Source organism: Schistocerca gregaria, chromosome 8 (genome assembly GCF_023897955.1).
Source record: "Schistocerca gregaria isolate iqSchGreg1 chromosome 8, iqSchGreg1.2, whole genome shotgun sequence".
In the NCBI taxonomy this organism is placed as follows: domain Eukaryota; kingdom Metazoa; phylum Arthropoda; class Insecta; order Orthoptera; family Acrididae; genus Schistocerca; species Schistocerca gregaria.
In genome coordinates this window covers 22,371,388-22,388,524 of record NC_064927.1, presented here as the reverse complement: position 1 = coordinate 22,388,524, position 17,137 = coordinate 22,371,388, and the positions used below count along the sequence as shown (strand labels likewise).

The following is a 17,137-nucleotide window of genomic DNA, read 5'->3' as shown; positions in this document are numbered from 1 at the left end:
TCACGACCCTTGGTTTACTAGTCCAGTGCTCTACCACTGAGCTAATGAGGCACGGCCTAGCGGTACTTTTGCGTACTTCGTCCTTACGGTCGTCTGGATCATCAGACTTCAGCTGACAACACTTCATATTACCGACTAATATTTGCAGCTATGGCGACCCATTACTGCTTGGCCACACATCTGACATATAACCGATGTGCTCTCCAAACAACGAAACTTGCATTTCAGAACATGTCTTTCACACATGTCTACAAAATCACCTTCACCTTCAAATACAGTTTCTTTGCGACTGACAGAGACGTAGGCAAAGTTTAAAGTTGCTATTTCCATTACATCACTTTAATCAGAAAAACGGTAATATACATCTGCAGCGGAACAAAATTCCATTACGCCCAGTGTGGGCTCGAACCCACGAACCTGAGATTAAGAGTCTCATGCTCTACCGACTGAGCTAGCCCGGCTGCTTCGGTGAATACTTGCCGGTAGCACGTCACACAGTACTCGTTTGGGTGGTCCCATACAGAATCTCACCATGCTGCCAAATGTTTTCCTAACGTCACACTTGTCACGTACTTCACTTTTATTTCATAATCATTTCTGAGAGGTAAAGGAATTGCATGACAACCTGCAGAGCTAGTGGCGTCAAAATTAACACTCATACTTGTTGTCACTCAAAAGGCGAACGAGTTACTTTCCGACGTTGTTTTAGATGTGCAAGTGCCAGCGGAAACTCGGGGTGACGGCACTCTGCCGACCATTTCGCTAGTTAACACCGGTCTTGTAGTGTGTGTTTCAAGCTCAAGAGCATCTCCAAGCAGAAAATGGTCAACAGCAACATTCAGACGGTTATGTACTGCTCAAATGCTACATTAAAACGGTATGTTTCTTTTTCAGAACTGATAAAACACGAGCGTGACAGCATTCGAACCTGTAATCTTCAGATCCGAAGTCCGACGCATTATCCATTAGGCCACACAGTCACTGACGACCAAGAGCAACTTGTATATGACTCATCTCGAAACGCTCACACCCCTGATAATTTGTGTTTTCGTTCTACACATCCGCTGCCCTTGCTCTTTGCAACCCATTCGTTACATTCAACCTCATACGTGACCGACCAAAGATAGACTGGGAAACAAGACCACACACTTTATGAATACGGAATCGAAGGCAGAGCGTGCCTCGCCGCATTTGCCACGATGGCCATTTGCTACTTCTACAGAAGCGGCGGCGGCGACGACGACGACGACCGCGAGAGGCTCTGACATATGTCAGAAATACATCTATAAAATGTAATTCAGACTGCCTCGTCCCACCTTATGCTGTACCCCTTTGGCAAAGGCTTTATCTGCGCCATTCGCCTTAATCACATCTGAGAGTAATTCTTAATAAAAGGCATGTCGCTAATTGTTCGTCATCACAGATACTGTTTGCTATACGGCCACGACGCACAACTGATTTCCAAAACACGACTTCTCCTTTGAGGATGGAACTCACGACCCTTGGTTTACTAGTCCAGTGCTCTACCACTGAGCTAATGAGGCGCGGCCTAGCGGTACTTTTGCGTACTTCGTCCTTACGGTCGTCTGGATCATCAGACTTCAGCTGACAACACTTCATATTACCGACTAATATTTGCAGCTATGGCGACCCATTACTGCTTGGCTACACATCTGACATATAACCGATGTCCTCTCCAAACAACAACACTTGCATTTCAGAACATGTCTTTCACACATGTCTACAAAATCACCTTCACCTTCAAATACAGTTTCTTTGCGACTGACAGAGATGTAGGCAAAGTTTAAAGTTGCTATTTCCATTACATCACGTTAATCAGAAAAACGGTAATATACATCTGCAGCGGAACAAAATTCCGTTCCGCCCAGCGTGGGGCTCGAACCCACGAACCTAAGATTAAGAGTCTCATGCTCTACCGACTGAGCTAGCCTGGCTGCTTCGGTGAATACACGCTGTGTAGCACGTCACACAGTACTCGTTTGGGTTGGGTGGTCCCATACAGAATCTCACCATGCTGCCAAATGTTTTCCTAACGTCACATTCGTCACGTACTTCACTTTTATTTCATAATCATTTCTGAGAGGTAAAGGAATGGCATGACAACCTGCAGAGCTAGTGGCGTCAAAATTAACACTCATACTTGATGTGACTCAAAAGGCGAACGAGTTACTTTCCGACGTTGTTTTAGATGTGCAAGTGCCAGCGGAAACTCGGGGTGACAGCACTCTGCCGACCATTTCGCTAGTTAACACCGGTCTTGTAGTGTGTGTTTCAAGCTCAAGAGCATCTCCAAGCAGAAAATGGTCAACAGCAACATTCAGACGGTTTCGTACTGCTCAAATGCTACATTAAAACGGTATGTTTCTTTTTCAGAACTGATAAAACACGAGTGTGGCAGCATTCGAACCTGTAATCTTCAGATCCGAAGTCCGACGCCTTATCCATTAGGCCACACAGTCACTGACGAACAAGTGTAACTTGTATATGACTCATCTCGAAACGCTCACACCCCTGATAATTTGTGTTTTCGTTCTACACATCCGCTGCCCTTGCTCTTTCCCACCCATTCGTTACATTCAACCTCTTACGTGACCGACCAAAGATAGACTGGGAAACAAGACCACACACATTGTGCATACGGAATCGAAGGCAGGGTGTGCATCGCCGCATTTGGCACGATGGCCATTTGCTACTTCTACAGAAGCGGCGGCGGCGACGACGACGACGACCGCGAGAGGCTCTGACATATGTCAGAAATACATCTATAAAATGTAATTCAGACTGCCTCGTCCCACCTTATGCTGTACCGCTTTGGCAAAGGCTTTATCTGCGCCATTCGCCTTAATCACATCTGAGAGTAATTCTTAATAAAAGGCATGTCGCTAATTGTTCGTCATCACAGATACTGTTTGCTATACGGCCACGACGCACAACTGATTTCCAAAACACGACTTCTCCTTTGAGGATGGAACTCACGACCCTTGGTTTACTAGTCCAGTGCTCTACCACTGAGCTAATGAGGCTCGGCCTAGCGGTACTTTTGCGTACTTCGTCCTTACGGTCGTCTGGATCATCAGACTTCAGCTGACAACACTTCATATTACCGACTAATATTTGCAGCTATGGCGACCCATTACTGCTTGGCTACACATCTGACATATAACCGATGTCCTCTCCAAACAACAACACTTGCATTTCAGAACATGTCTTTCACACATGTCTACAAAATCACCTTCACCTTCAAATACAGTTTCTTTGCGACTGACAGAGATGTAGGCAAAGTTTAAAGTTGCTATTTCCATTACATCACGTTAATCAGAAAAACGGTAATATACATCTGCAGCGGAACAAAATTCCGTTCCGCCCAGCGTGGGGCTCGAACCCACGAACCTAAGATTAAGAGTCTCATGCTCTACCGACTGAGCTAGCCTGGCTGCTTCGGTGAATACACGCTGTGTAGCACGTCACACAGTACTCGTTTGGGTTGGGTGGTCCCATACAGAATCTCACCATGCTGCCAAATGTTTTCCTAACGTCACATTCGTCACGTACTTCACTTTTATTTCATAATCATTTCTGAGAGGTAAAGGAATGGCATGACAACCTGCAGAGCTAGTGGCGTCAAAATTAACACTCATACTTGATGTGACTCAAAAGGCGAACGAGTTACTTTCCGACGTTGTTTTAGATGTGCAAGTGCCAGCGGAAACTCGGGGTGACAGCACTCTGCCGACCATTTCGCTAGTTAACACCGGTCTTGTAGTGTGTGTTTCAAGCTCAAGAGCATCTCCAAGCAGAAAATGGTCAACAGCAACATTCAGACGGTTTCGTACTGCTCAAATGCTACATTAAAACGGTATGTTTCTTTTTCAGAACTGATAAAACACGAGTGTGGCAGCATTCGAACCTGTAATCTTCAGATCCGAAGTCCGACGCCTTATCCATTAGGCCACACAGTCACTGACGACCAAGTGTAACTTGTATATGACTCATCTCGAAACGCTCACACCCCTGATAATTTGTGTTTTCGTTCTACACATCCGCTGCCCTTGCTCTTTCCCACCCATTCGTTACATTCAACCTCTTACTTGACCGACCAAAGATAGACTGGGAAACAAGACCACACACATTGTGCATACGGAATCGAAGGCAGGGTGTGCATCGCCGCATTTGGCACGATGGCCATTTGCTACTTCTACAGAAGCGGCGGCGGCGACGACGACGACGACCGCGAGAGGCTCTGACATATGTCAGAAATACATCTATAAAATGTAATTCAGACTGCCTCGTCCCACCTTATGCTGTACCGCTTTGGCAAAGGCTTTATCTGCGCCATTCGCCTTAATCACATCTGAGAGTAATTCTTAATAAAAGGCATGTCGCTAATTGTTCGTCATCACAGATACTGTTTGCTATACGGCCACGACGCACAACTGATTTCCAAAACACGACTTCTCCTTTGAGGATGGAACTCACGACCCTTGGTTTACTAGTCCAGTGCTCTACCACTGAGCTAATGAGGCTCGGCCTAGCGGTACTTTTGCGTACTTCGTCCTTACGGTCGTCTGGATCATCAGACTTCAGCTGACAACACTTCATATTACCGACTAATATTTGCAGCTATGGCGACCCATTACTGCTTGGCTACACATCTGACATATAACCGATGTCCTCTCCAAACAACAACACTTGCATTTCAGAACATGTCTTTCACACATGTCTACAAAATCACCTTCACCTTCAAATACAGTTTCTTTGCGACTGACAGAGATGTAGGCAAAGTTTAAAGTTGCTATTTCCATTACATCACGTTAATCAGAAAAACGGTAATATACATCTGCAGCGGAACAAAATTCCGTTCCGCCCAGCGTGGGGCTCGAACCCACGAACCTGACATTAAGAGTCTCATGCTCTACCGACTGAGCTAGCCTGGCTGCTTCGGTGAATACACGCTGTGTAGCACGTCACACAGTACTCGTTTGGGTTGGGTGGTCCCATACAGAATATCACCATGCTGCCAAATGTTTTCCTAACGTCACATTCGTCACGTACTTCACTTTTATTTCATAATCATTTCTGAGAGGTAAAGGAATGGCATGACAACCTGCAGAGCTAGTGGCGTCAAAATTAACACTCATACTTGATGTGACTCAAAAGGCGAACGAGTTACTTTCCGACGTTGTTTTAGATGTGCAAGTGCCAGCGGAAACTCGGGGTGACAGCACTCTGCCGACCATTTCGCTAGTTAACACCGGTCTTGTAGTGTGTGTTTCAAGCTCAAGAGCATCTCCAAGCAGAAAATGGTCAACAGCAACATTCAGACGGTTTCGTACTGCTCAAATGCTACATTAAAACGGTATGTTTCTTTTTCAGAACTGATAAAACACGAGTGTGGCAGCATTCGAACCTCTAATCTTCAGATCCGAAGTCCGACGCCTTATCCATTAGGCCACACAGTCACTGACGACCAAGTGTAACTTGTATATGACTCATCTCGAAACGCTCACACCCCTGATAATTTGTGTTTTCGTTCTACACATCCGCTGCCCTTGCTCTTTCCCACCCATTCGTTACATTCAACCTCTTACGTGACCGACCAAAGATAGACTGGGAAACAAGACCACACACATTGTGCATACGGAATCGAAGGCAGGGTGTGCCTCGCCGCATTTGGCACGATGGCCATTTGCTACTTCTACAGAAGCGGCGGCGGCGACGACGACCGCGAGAGGCTCTGACATATGTCAGAAATACATCTATAAAATGTAACTCAGACTGCCTCGTCCCACCTTATGCTGTACCGCTTTGGCAAAGGCTTTATCTGCGCCATTCGCCTTAATCACATCTGAGAGTAATTCTTAATAAAAGGCATGTCGCTAATTGTTCGTCATCACAGATACTGTTTGCTATACGGCCACGACGCACAACTGATTTCCAAAACACGACTTCTCCTTTGAGGATGGAACTCACGACCCTTGGTTTACTAGTCCAGTGCTCTACCACTGAGCTAATGAGGCGCGGCCTAGCGGTAGTTTTGCGTACTTCGTCCTTACGGTCGTCTGGATCATCAGACTTCAGCTGACAACACTTCATATTACCGACGAATATTTGCAGCTATGGCGACCCATTACTGCTTGGCCACACATCTGACATATAACCGATGTGCTCTCCAAACAACGAAACTTGCATTTCAGAACATGTCTTTCACACATGTCTACAAAATCACCTTCACCTTCAAATACAGTTTCTTTGCGACTGACAGAGACGTAGGCAAAGTTTAAAGTTGCTATTTCCATTACATCACTTTAATCAGAAAAACGGTAATATACATCTGCAGCGGAACAAAATTCCATTACGCCCAGCGTGGGGCTCGAACCCACGAACCTGAGATTAAGAGTCTCATGCTCTACCGATTCAGCTAGCCCGGCTGCTTCGGTGAATACTTGCCGGTAGCACGTCACACAGTACTCGTTTGGGTGGTCCCATACAGAATCTCACCATGCTGCCAAATGTTTTCCTAACGTCACAATCGTCACGTACTTCACTTTTATTTCATAATCATTTCTGAGAGGTAAAGGTATTGCATGACAACCTGCAGACCTAGTGGCGTCAAAACTAACACTCATACTTGTTGTCACTCAAAAGGCGAACGAGTTACTTTCTGACGTTGTTTTAGATGTGCAAGTGCCAGCGGAAACTCGGGGTGACGGCACTCTGCCGACCATTTCGCTAGTTAACACCGGTCTTGTAGTGTGTGTTTCAAGCTCAAGAGCATCTCCAAGCAGAAAATGGTCAACAGCAACATTCAGACGGTTTCGTACTGCTCAAATGCTACATTAAAAAGGTATGTTTCTTTTTCAGAACTGATAAAACACGAGCGTGACAGCATTCGAACCTGTAATCTTCAGATCCGAAGTCCGACGCCTTATCCATTAGGCCACACAGTCACTGACGACCAAGAGCCACTTGTATATGACTCATCTCGAAACGCTCACACCCCTGATAATTTGTGTTTTCGTTCTACACATCCGCTGCCCTTGCTCTTTCCCACCCATTCGTTACATTCAACCTCTTACTTGACCGACCAAAGATAGACTGGGAAACAAGACCACACACTTTATGAATACAGAATCGAAGGCAGAGCGTGCCTCGCCGCATTTGCCACGATGGCCATTTGCTACTTCTACAGAAGCGGCGGCGGCGACGACGACGACGACCGCGAGAGGCTCTGACATATGTGAGAAATACATCTATACAATGTAATTCAGACTGCCTCGTCCCACCTTATGCTGTACCGCTTTGGCAAAGGCTTTATCTGCGCCATTCGCCTTAATCACATCTGAGAGTAATTCTTAATAAAAGGCATGTCGCTAATTGTTCGTCATCACAGATACTGTTTGCTATACGGCCACGACGCACAACTGATTTCCAAAACACGACTTCTCCTTTGAGGATGGAACTCACGACCCTTGGTTTACTAGTCCAGTGCTCTACCACTGAGGTAATGAGGCACGGCCTAGCGGTACTTTTGCGTACTTCGTCCTTACGGTCGTCTGGATCATCAGACTTCAGCTGACAACACTTCATATTACCGACTAATATTTGCAGCTATGGCGACCCATTACTGCTTGGCTACACATCTGACATATAACCGATGTGCTCTCCAAACAACGAAACTTGCATTTCAGAACATGTCTTTCACACATGTCTACAAAATCACCTTCACCTTCAAATACAGTTTCTTTGCGACTGACAGAGACGTAGGCAAAGTTTAAAGTTGCTATTTCCATTACATCACTTTAATCAGAAAAACGGTAATATACATCTGCAGCGGAACAAAATTCCATTACGCCCAGCGCGGTGCTCGAACCCACGAACCTGAGATTAAGAGTCTCATGCTCTACCGATTCAGCTAGCCCGGCTGCTTCGGTGAATACTTGCCGGTAGCACGTCACACAGTACTCGTTTGGGTGGTCCCATACAGAATCTCACCATGCTGCCAAATGTTTTCCTAACGTCACACTCGTCACGTACTTCATTTTTATTTCATAATCATTTCTGAGAGGTAAAGGAATTGCATGACAACCTGCAGAGCTAGTGGCGTCAAAATTAACACTCATACTTGTTGTCACTCAAAAGGCGAACGAGTTACTTTCCGACGTTGTTTTAGATGTGCAAGTGCCAGCGGAAACTCGGGGTGACGGCACTCTGCCGACCATTTCGCTAGTTAACACCGGTCTTGTAGTGTGTGTTTCAAGCTCAAGAGCATCTCCAAGCAGAAAATGGTCAACAGCAACATTCAGACGGTTTCGTACTGCTCAAATGCTACATTAAAACGGTATGTTTCTTTTTCAGAACTGATAAAACACGAGCGTGACAGCATTCGAACCTGTAATCTTCAGATCCGAAGTCCGACGCCTTATCCATTAGGCCACACAGTCACTGACGACCAAGTGCAACTTGTATATGACTCATCTCGAAACGCTCACACCCCTGATAATTTGTGTTTTCGTTCTACACAGCCGCTGCCCTTGCTCTTTCCCACCCATTCGTTACATTCAACCTCTTACGTGACCGACCAAAGATAGACTGGGAAACAAGACCACACACATTGTGCATACGGAATCGAAGGCAGGGCGTGCCTCGCCGCATTTGGCACGATGGCCATTTGCTACTTCTACAGAAGCGGCGGCGGCGACGACGACGACGAACGCGAGAGGCTCTGACATATGTGAGAAATACATCTATAAAATGTAATTCAGACTGCCTCGTCCCACCTGATGCTGTACCGCTTTGGCAAAGGCTTTATCTGAGCCATTCGCCTTAATCACATCTGAGAGTAATTCTTAATAAAAGGCATGTGGCTAATTGTTCGTCATCACAGATACTGTTTGCTATACGGCCACGACGCGCAACTGATTTCCAAAACACGACTTCCTCCTTTGAGGATGGAACTCACGACCCTTGGTTTACTAGTCCAGTGCTCTACCACTGAGCTGAAGAGGCGCGGCCTAGCGGTACCTTTGAGTACTTCGTCCTTACGGTCGTCTGGATCATCAGACTTCAGCTGACAACACTTCATATTACCGACTAATATTTGCAGCTATGGCGACCCATTACTGCTTGGCTACACATCTGATACGTAATCGATGTCCTCTCCAAACAACAACACTTGCATTTCAGAACATGTCTTTCACACATGTCTACAAAATCACCTTCACCTTCAAATACAGTTTCTTTGCGACTGACAGAGATGTAGGCAAAGTTTAAAGTTGCTATTTCCATTACAACACGTTAATCAGAAAAACGGTAATATACATCTGCAGCGGAACAAAATTCCGTTCCGCCCAGCGTGGGGCTCGAACCTACGAACCTGAGATTAAGAGTCTCATGCTCTACCGACTGAGCTAGCCCGGCTGCTTCGGTGAATTTACGCCGTGTAGCACGTCACACAGTACTCGTTTGGGTTGGGTGGTCCCATACAGAATCTCACCATGCTGCCAAATGTTTTCCTAACGTCACATTCGTCACGTACTTCACTTTTATTTCATAATCATTTCTGAGAGGTAAAGGAATGGCATGACAACCTGCAGAGCTAGTGGCGTCAAAATTAACACTCATACTTGATGTGACTCAAAAGGCGAACGAGTTACTTTCCGACGTTGTTTTAGATGTGCAAGTGCCAGCGGAAACTCGGGGTGACGGCACTCTGCCGACCATTTCGCTAGTTAACACCGGTCTTGTAGTGTGTGTTTCAAGCTCAAGAGCATCTCCAAGCAGAAAATGGTCAACAGCAACATTCAGACGGTTTCGTACTGCTCAAATGCTACATTAAAACGGTATGTTTCCTTTTCAGAACTGATAAAACACGAGCGTGACAGCATTCGAACATATAATCTTCAGATCCGAAGTCCGACGCCTTATCCATTAGGCCACACGGTCACTGACGACCAAGTGCAACTTGTATATGACTCATCTCGAAACGCTCACACCCCTGATAATTTGTGTTTTCGTTCTACACATCCGCTGCCCTTGCTCTTTCCCACCCATTCGTTACATTCAACCTCTTACGTGACCGACCAAATATAGACTGGGAAACAAGACCACACACTTTGTGCATACGGAATCGAAGGCAGGGCGTGCCTCGCTGCATTTGCCACGATGGCCATTTGCTACTTCTGCAGAAGCGGCGGCGGCGACGACGACGACGACGACGACGACCGCGAGAGGCTCTGACATATGTGAGAAATACATCTATAAAATGTAATTCAGACTGCCTCGTCCCACCTGATGCTGTACCGCTTTGGCAAAGGCTTTATCTGCGCCATTCGCCTTAATCACATCTGAGAGTAATTCTTAATAAAAGGCATGTCGCTAATTGTTCGTCATCACAGATACTGTTTGCTATACGGCCACGACGCGCAACTGATTTCCAAAACACGACTTCCTCCTTTGAGGATGGAACTCACGACCCTTGGTTTACTAGTCGAGTGCTCTACCACTGAGCTAAAGAGGCGCGGCCCAGCGGTACCTTTGGGTACTTCGTCCTTACGGTCGTCTGGATCATCAGACTTCAGCTGACAACACTTCATATTACCGACTAATATTTGCAGCTATGGCGACCCATTACTGCTTGGCTACACATCTGATACGTAATCGATGTCCTCTCCAAACAACAACACTTGCATTTCAGAACATGTCTTTCATACATGTCTACAAAATCACCTTCACCTTCAAATACAGTTTCTTTGCGACTGACAGAGATGTAGGCAAAGTTTAAAGTTGCTATTTCCATTACATCACGTTAATCAGAAAAACGGTAATATACATCTGCAGCGGAACAAAATTCCGTTCCGCCCAGCATGGGGCTCGAACCTACGAACCTGAGATTAAGAGTCTCATGCTCTACCGACTGAGCTAGCCCGGCTGCTTCGGTGAATATACGCCGTGTAGCACGTCACACAGTACTCGTTTGGGTTGGGTGGTCCCATACAGAATCTCACCATGCTGCCAAATGTTTTCCTAACGTCACATTCGTCACGTACTTCACTTTTATTTCATAATCATTTCTGAGAGGTAAAGGAATGGCATGACAACCTGCACAGCTAGTGGCGTCAAAATTAACACTCATACTTGATGTGACTCAAAAGGCGAACGAGTTACTTTCCGACGTTGTTTTAGATGTGCAAGTGCCAGCGGAAACTCTGGGTGACGGCACTCTGCCGACCATTTCGCTAGTTAACACCGGTCTTGTAGTGTGTGTTTCAAGCTCAAGAGCATCTCCAAGCAGAAAATGGTCAACAGCAACATTCAGACGGTTTCGTACTGCTCAAATGCTACATTAAAACGGTATGTTTCTTTTTCAGAACTGATAAAACACGAGCGTGACAGCATTCGAACCTGTAATCTTCAGATCCGAAGTCCGACGCCTTATCCATTAGGCCACACAGTCACTGACGACCAAGTGCAACTTGTATATGACTCATCTCGAAACGCTCACACCCCTGATAATTTGTGTTTTCGTTCTACACAGCCGCTGCCCTTGCTCTTTCCCACCCATTCGTTACATTCAACCTCTTACGTGACCGACCAAAGATAGACTGGGAAACAAGACCACACACATTGTGCATACGGAATCGAAGGCAGGGCGTGCCTCGCCGCATTTGGCACGATGGCCATTTGCTACTTCTACAGAAGCGGCGGCGGCGACGACGACGACGAACGCGAGAGGCTCTGACATATGTGAGAAATACATCTATAAAATGTAATTCAGACTGCCTCGTCCCACCTGATGCTGTACCGCTTTGGCAAAGGCTTTATCTGAGCCATTCGCCTTAATCACATCTGAGAGTAATTCTTAATAAAAGGCATGTGGCTAATTGTTCGTCATCACAGATACTGTTTGCTATACGGCCACGACGCGCAACTGATTTCCAAAACACGACTTCCTCCTTTGAGGATGGAACTCACGACCCTTGGTTTACTAGTCCAGTGTTCTACCACTGAGCAAAAGAGGCGCGGCCTAGCGGTACCTTTGGGTACTTCGTCCTTACGGTCGTCTGGATCATCAGACTTCAGCTGACAACACTTCATATTACCGACTAATATTTGCAGCTATGGCGTCCCATTACTGCTTGGCTACACATCTGATACGTAATCGATGTCCTCTCCAAACAACAACACTTGCATTTCAGAACATGTCTTTCACACATGTCTACAAAATCACCTTCACCTTCAAATACAGTTTCTTTGCGACTGACAGAGATGTAGGCAAAGTTTAAAGTTGCTATTTCCATTACATCACGTTAATCAGAAAAACGGTAATATACATCTGCAGCGGAACAAAATTCCGTTCCGCCCAGCGTGGGGCTCGAACCTACGAACCTGAGATTAAGAGTCTCATGCTCTACCGACTGAGCTAGCCCGGCTGCTTCGGTGAATTTACGCCGTGTAGCACGTCACACAGTACTCGTTTGGGTTGGGTGGTCCCATACAGAATCTCACCATGCTGCCAAATGTTTTCCTAACGTCACATTCGTCACGTACTTCACTTTTATTTCATAATCATTTCTGAGAGGTAAAGGAATGGCATGACAACCTGCAGAGCTAGTGGCGTCAAAATTAACACTCATACTTGATGTGACTCAAAAGGCGAACGAGTTACTTTCCGACGTTGTTTTAGATGTGCAAGTGCCAGCGGAAACTCGGGGTGACGGCACTCTGCCGACCATTTCGCTAGTTAACACCGGTCTTGTAGTGTGTGTTTCAAGCTCAAGAGCATCTCCAAGCAGAAAATGGTCAACAGCAACATTCAGACGGTTTCGTACTGCTCAAATGCTACATTAAAACGGTATGTTTCCTTTTCAGAACTGATAAAACACGAGCGTGACAGCATTCGAACATATAATCTTCAGATCCGAAGTCCGACGCCTTATCCATTAGGCCACACGGTCACTGACGACCAAGTGCAACTTGTATATGACTCATCTCGAAACGCTCACACCCCTGATAATTTGTGTTTTCGTTCTACACATCCGCTGCCCTTGCTCTTTCCCACCCATTCGTTACATTCAACCTCTTACGTGACCGACCAAATATAGACTGGGAAACAAGACCACACACTTTGTGCATACGGAATCGAAGGCAGGGCGTGCCTCGCCGCATTTGCCACGATGGCCATTTGCTACTTCTGCAGAAGCGGCGGCGGCGACGACGACGACGACGACGACGACGACCGCGAGAGGCTCTGACATATGTGAGAAATACATCTATAAAATGTAATTCAGACTGCCTCGTCCCACCTGATGCTGTACCGCTTTGGCAAAGGCTTTATCTGCGCCATTCGCCTTAATCACATCTGAGAGTAATTCTTAATAAAAGGCATGTCGCTAATTGTTCGTCATCACAGATACTGTTTGCTATACGGCCACGACGCGCAACTGATTTCCAAAACACGACTTCCTCCTTTGAGGATGGAACTCACGACCCTTGGTTTACTAGTCCAGTGCTCTACCACTGAGCTAAAGAGGCGGGGCCTAGCGGTACCTTTGGGTACTTCGTCCTTACGGTCGTCTGGATCATCAGACTTCAGCTGACAACACTTCATATTACCGACTAATATTTGCAGCTATGGCGACCCATTACTGCTTGGCTACACATCTGACACGTAATCGATGTCCTCTCCAAACAACAACACTTGCATTTCAGAACATGTCTTTCACACATGTCTACAAAATCACCTTCACCTTCAAATACAGTTTCTTTGCGACTGACAGAGATGTAGGCAAAGTTTAAAGTTGCTATTTCCATTACATCACGTTAATCAGAAAAACGGTAATATACATCTGCAGCGGAACAAAATTCCGTTCCGCCCAGCGTGGGGCTCGAACCTACGAACCTGAGATTAAGAGTCTCATGCTCTACCGACTGAGCTAGCCCGGCTGCTTCGGTGAATATACGCCGTGTAGCACGTCACACAGTACTCGTTTGGGTTGGGTGGTCCCATACAGAATCTCACCATGCTGCCAAATGTTTTCCTAACGTCACACTCGTCACGTACTTCACTTTTATTTCATAATCATTTCTGAGAGGTAAAGGAATGGCATGACAACCTGCAGAGCTAGTGGCGTCAAAATTAACACTCATACTTGATGTGACTCAAAAGGCGAACGAGTTACTTTCCGACGTTGTTTTAGATGTGCAAGTGCCAGCGGAAACTCGGGGTGACGGCACTCTGCCGACCATTTCGCTAGTTAACACCGGTCTTGTAGTGTGTGTTTCAAGCTCAAGAGCATCTCCAAGCAGAAAATGGTCAACAGCAACATTCAGACGGTTTCGTACTGCTCAAATGCTACATTAAAACGGTATGTTTCTTTTTCAGAACTGATAAAACACGAGCGTGACAGCATTCGAACCTGTAATCTTCAGATCCGAAGTACGACGCCTTATCCATTAGGCCACACAGTCACTGACGACCAAGTGCAACTTGTATATGACTCATCTCGAAACGCTCACACCCCTGATAATTTGTGTTTTCGTTCTACACATCCGCTGCCCTTGCTCTTTCCCACCCATTCGTTACATTCAACCTCTTACGTGACCGACCAAAGATAGACTGGGAAACAAGACCACACACATTGTGCATATGGAATCGAAGGCAGGGCGTGCCTCGCCGAATTTGCCACGATGGCCATTTGCTACTTCTACAGAAGCGGCGGCGGCGACGACGACGACGACGAACGCGAGAGGCTCTGACATATGTGAGAAATACATCTATAAAATGTAATTCAGACTGCCTCGTCCCACCTTATGCTGTACCGCTTTGGCAAAGGCTTTATCTGCGCCATTCGCCTTAATCACATCTGAGAGTAATTCTTAATAAAAGGCATGTCGCTAATTGTTCGTCATCACAGATACTGTTTGCTATACGGCCACGACGCGCAACTGATTTCCAAAACACGACTTCCTCCTTTGAGGATGGAACTCACGACCCTTGGTTTACTAGTCCAGTGCTCAACCACTTTTTTTTTTTTTTTTTTTTTTTTTTTAAACGGTAATTTACATCTGCAGCGGAACAAAATTCCGTTTGGCTCAGCGTGGGGCTCGAATCCACGACCCTGGGATTAAGAGTCTCGCGCTCTACCTACTTTTTTTTTTTTTTTTTTTTTTTTTTTTAAGGGCCTCCTTCCTCCCCTTCAGCCCCGCCTTGCGCTCGCCATAAATCGCCTTCGTCGGCGTCGGCTTCATCTGCCATGATTTCTGAATTACTTATTCTTCTGAACTATTCCGATTTCCAAACCAAAGATACTTCTAAACCTATTGCATAGTCCTGCAATGGTGACAAAGTAGAAAAAAATTTTTTTTTTTTAATAGAAAATGTAAAAGGAACTCTGGTCCGCTAGAAAAACAGAAGAAAATAAAATAGTCCTTGTCGTAACACTGTTCAGTGTACGTCACTGTGACATTTGAAGTAGAAAAGAGAAAAAACAAAGCAATGTAGAATGAAGGAAAGAAAAAAATACTTCTATCATCGAAGAACGACTTCTAAAAAATTCGCATATCGTTTCCTGTAATGTCTCGTCTGTGAAAGTATGTGAAACTGTAATGCCAGGTAAAGACAGAACGCCGCCTCACTCTTGGGTTCTTGCGTCTGTAAATAATGAACATAATGACCCTTCAACCAATTGACAGAGTTCCGTTTGGTGTTCGGGTACGGCACTGAATCCGGATACAGGAAATCTTCAGGTTTAATACAAAGCTGGGAAGTCCTCATAATCGTAGCCAGTTTTCGGCGAATGCATGGCCAAACTGCTTGGACAGTGGTGCACAGAAAACGATGTTCATCAGTATCAGGCAAGTTGCACGTTAGGCACAAAGGTGAGTCAGCCAAATGTAGAGCATGAAGTCGTGAATTGGTACTTATTTTACGGTTCACGACCCTGTACCAAGAGGCTTTCATTGACGTTGGTAAATCACGGCTATGTATGTTTTTCCATATCACTGGCCAGCGATGATTGGGGTATTTGTGTTCGATGTTGTTCCTGTTCTTGGTTGCCAGTAGTTTATTATAAACTAACTTCACCACGGAAAGCTCATTTTCTGGGAGAGTTGACCGTACGTAACTGAACTCAATGAAAAAGCTCTTAAAGTGAGTCAGCGCAGGCGGAATATGTTGAACAGAGACAGGAGGCTGCAGGCAGGCCGGCGCTATTTCGGTTAACAAGTGAGCCGTTAGACTGTTCGGTAACGACCTCCACCGTTTGTAGGTGGTGCATACGTACAAAGCTCGTGACGTGGAACGAACATCTGTTAAATTTAAGCCTCCATCGGTCGTGGAGAGAGTGAGCGTATCGTACTTGACTTTAAAAATGTGTCCACGTGTGACAAAATGGCCTAGAGCGGACATCATACGCTTCGCTGTCTCCTGTGGCATGGGCAGTACTTGTGCAACGTAGTTAATCTTGGAGGTGAGGTAGACATTAGCGAAGGTGACTTTCTGCAGTTCATCAAGGCTTCTTAGGTAGTGGGTCTGCATGCAAGCACGCATACTTGCCAGGAGATTCCTATAGTTCACCGCAATTGTGTGCTGTATGTTGCTCCTGTACTCAATACCAAGGCATTTCATTTTAGAAATTAGTTGCAACTGACCGTGATGGTGCAGCGAGATGCCGCGTCCTATGTTCATAATGCCAGATTTCCTGGCATTCAACTTCGCACCCGCAACAAGTTCGTAGTTTTTGACGATCTGAAGGGCTTCCTCGACTTCACCTTCGTCCATGACCAAAAATCCGACGTCATCCGCATATGCAGTACAAACAATCTTAATGCCGTGGATGGTTAATCCTTGTAGACGCTGTGTCAAGGTGACAAGCAAAGGCTCAATGGCAATGGCAAACAAGGCCATCGACATAGGGCATCCCTGTCGCACTGAATTAGTAATATTAATTGATGCGCTCAGCTGGCCATTCACCATGAGTCGAGTTACTCCTTTACGAAGGAGCTCAAGTATAAGATTGATAAAACGTAGTGGAAATCCCATGGCATGCATCGTCCGGATGAGAAACTGATGGTTTACTCTGTCGAATGCCTTTGAAAAGTCAAGGGAAACTAGCGCACA

At 45.9% G+C, this 17,137-nt stretch overlaps 9 non-coding genes across 9 annotated transcripts; all 9 read right to left on the bottom strand.

The window, feature by feature from the left end:
• Positions 1-389: 389 nt before the first annotated feature.
• Trnak-cuu (transfer RNA lysine (anticodon CUU)) lies at positions 390-461 on the bottom strand. The gene has a single exon. It is a non-coding gene; the product is annotated as a tRNA-Lys (tRNA).
• A 1,421-nt stretch (positions 462-1,882) lies between these two features.
• On the bottom strand, positions 1,883-1,955 carry Trnak-cuu (transfer RNA lysine (anticodon CUU)). The gene has a single exon. It is a non-coding gene; the product is annotated as a tRNA-Lys (tRNA).
• Positions 1,956-3,382: 1,427 nt separating this feature from the next.
• Positions 3,383-3,455, bottom strand: Trnak-cuu (transfer RNA lysine (anticodon CUU)). The gene has a single exon. It is a non-coding gene; the product is annotated as a tRNA-Lys (tRNA).
• Positions 3,456-4,882: 1,427 nt separating this feature from the next.
• Trnak-cuu (transfer RNA lysine (anticodon CUU)) lies at positions 4,883-4,955 on the bottom strand. Its single transcript has one exon. It is a non-coding gene; the product is annotated as a tRNA-Lys (tRNA).
• Positions 4,956-6,376: 1,421 nt separating this feature from the next.
• Trnak-cuu (transfer RNA lysine (anticodon CUU)) lies at positions 6,377-6,449 on the bottom strand. Its single transcript has one exon. It is a non-coding gene; the product is annotated as a tRNA-Lys (tRNA).
• A 2,916-nt stretch (positions 6,450-9,365) lies between these two features.
• Trnak-cuu (transfer RNA lysine (anticodon CUU)) lies at positions 9,366-9,438 on the bottom strand. Its single transcript has one exon. It is a non-coding gene; the product is annotated as a tRNA-Lys (tRNA).
• A 1,437-nt stretch (positions 9,439-10,875) lies between these two features.
• Positions 10,876-10,948, bottom strand: Trnak-cuu (transfer RNA lysine (anticodon CUU)). Its single transcript has one exon. It is a non-coding gene; the product is annotated as a tRNA-Lys (tRNA).
• A 1,428-nt stretch (positions 10,949-12,376) lies between these two features.
• On the bottom strand, positions 12,377-12,449 carry Trnak-cuu (transfer RNA lysine (anticodon CUU)). Its single transcript has one exon. It is a non-coding gene; the product is annotated as a tRNA-Lys (tRNA).
• Positions 12,450-13,889: 1,440 nt separating this feature from the next.
• Positions 13,890-13,962, bottom strand: Trnak-cuu (transfer RNA lysine (anticodon CUU)). Its single transcript has one exon. It is a non-coding gene; the product is annotated as a tRNA-Lys (tRNA).
• Between the last annotated feature and the right edge of the window lie 3,175 nt (positions 13,963-17,137).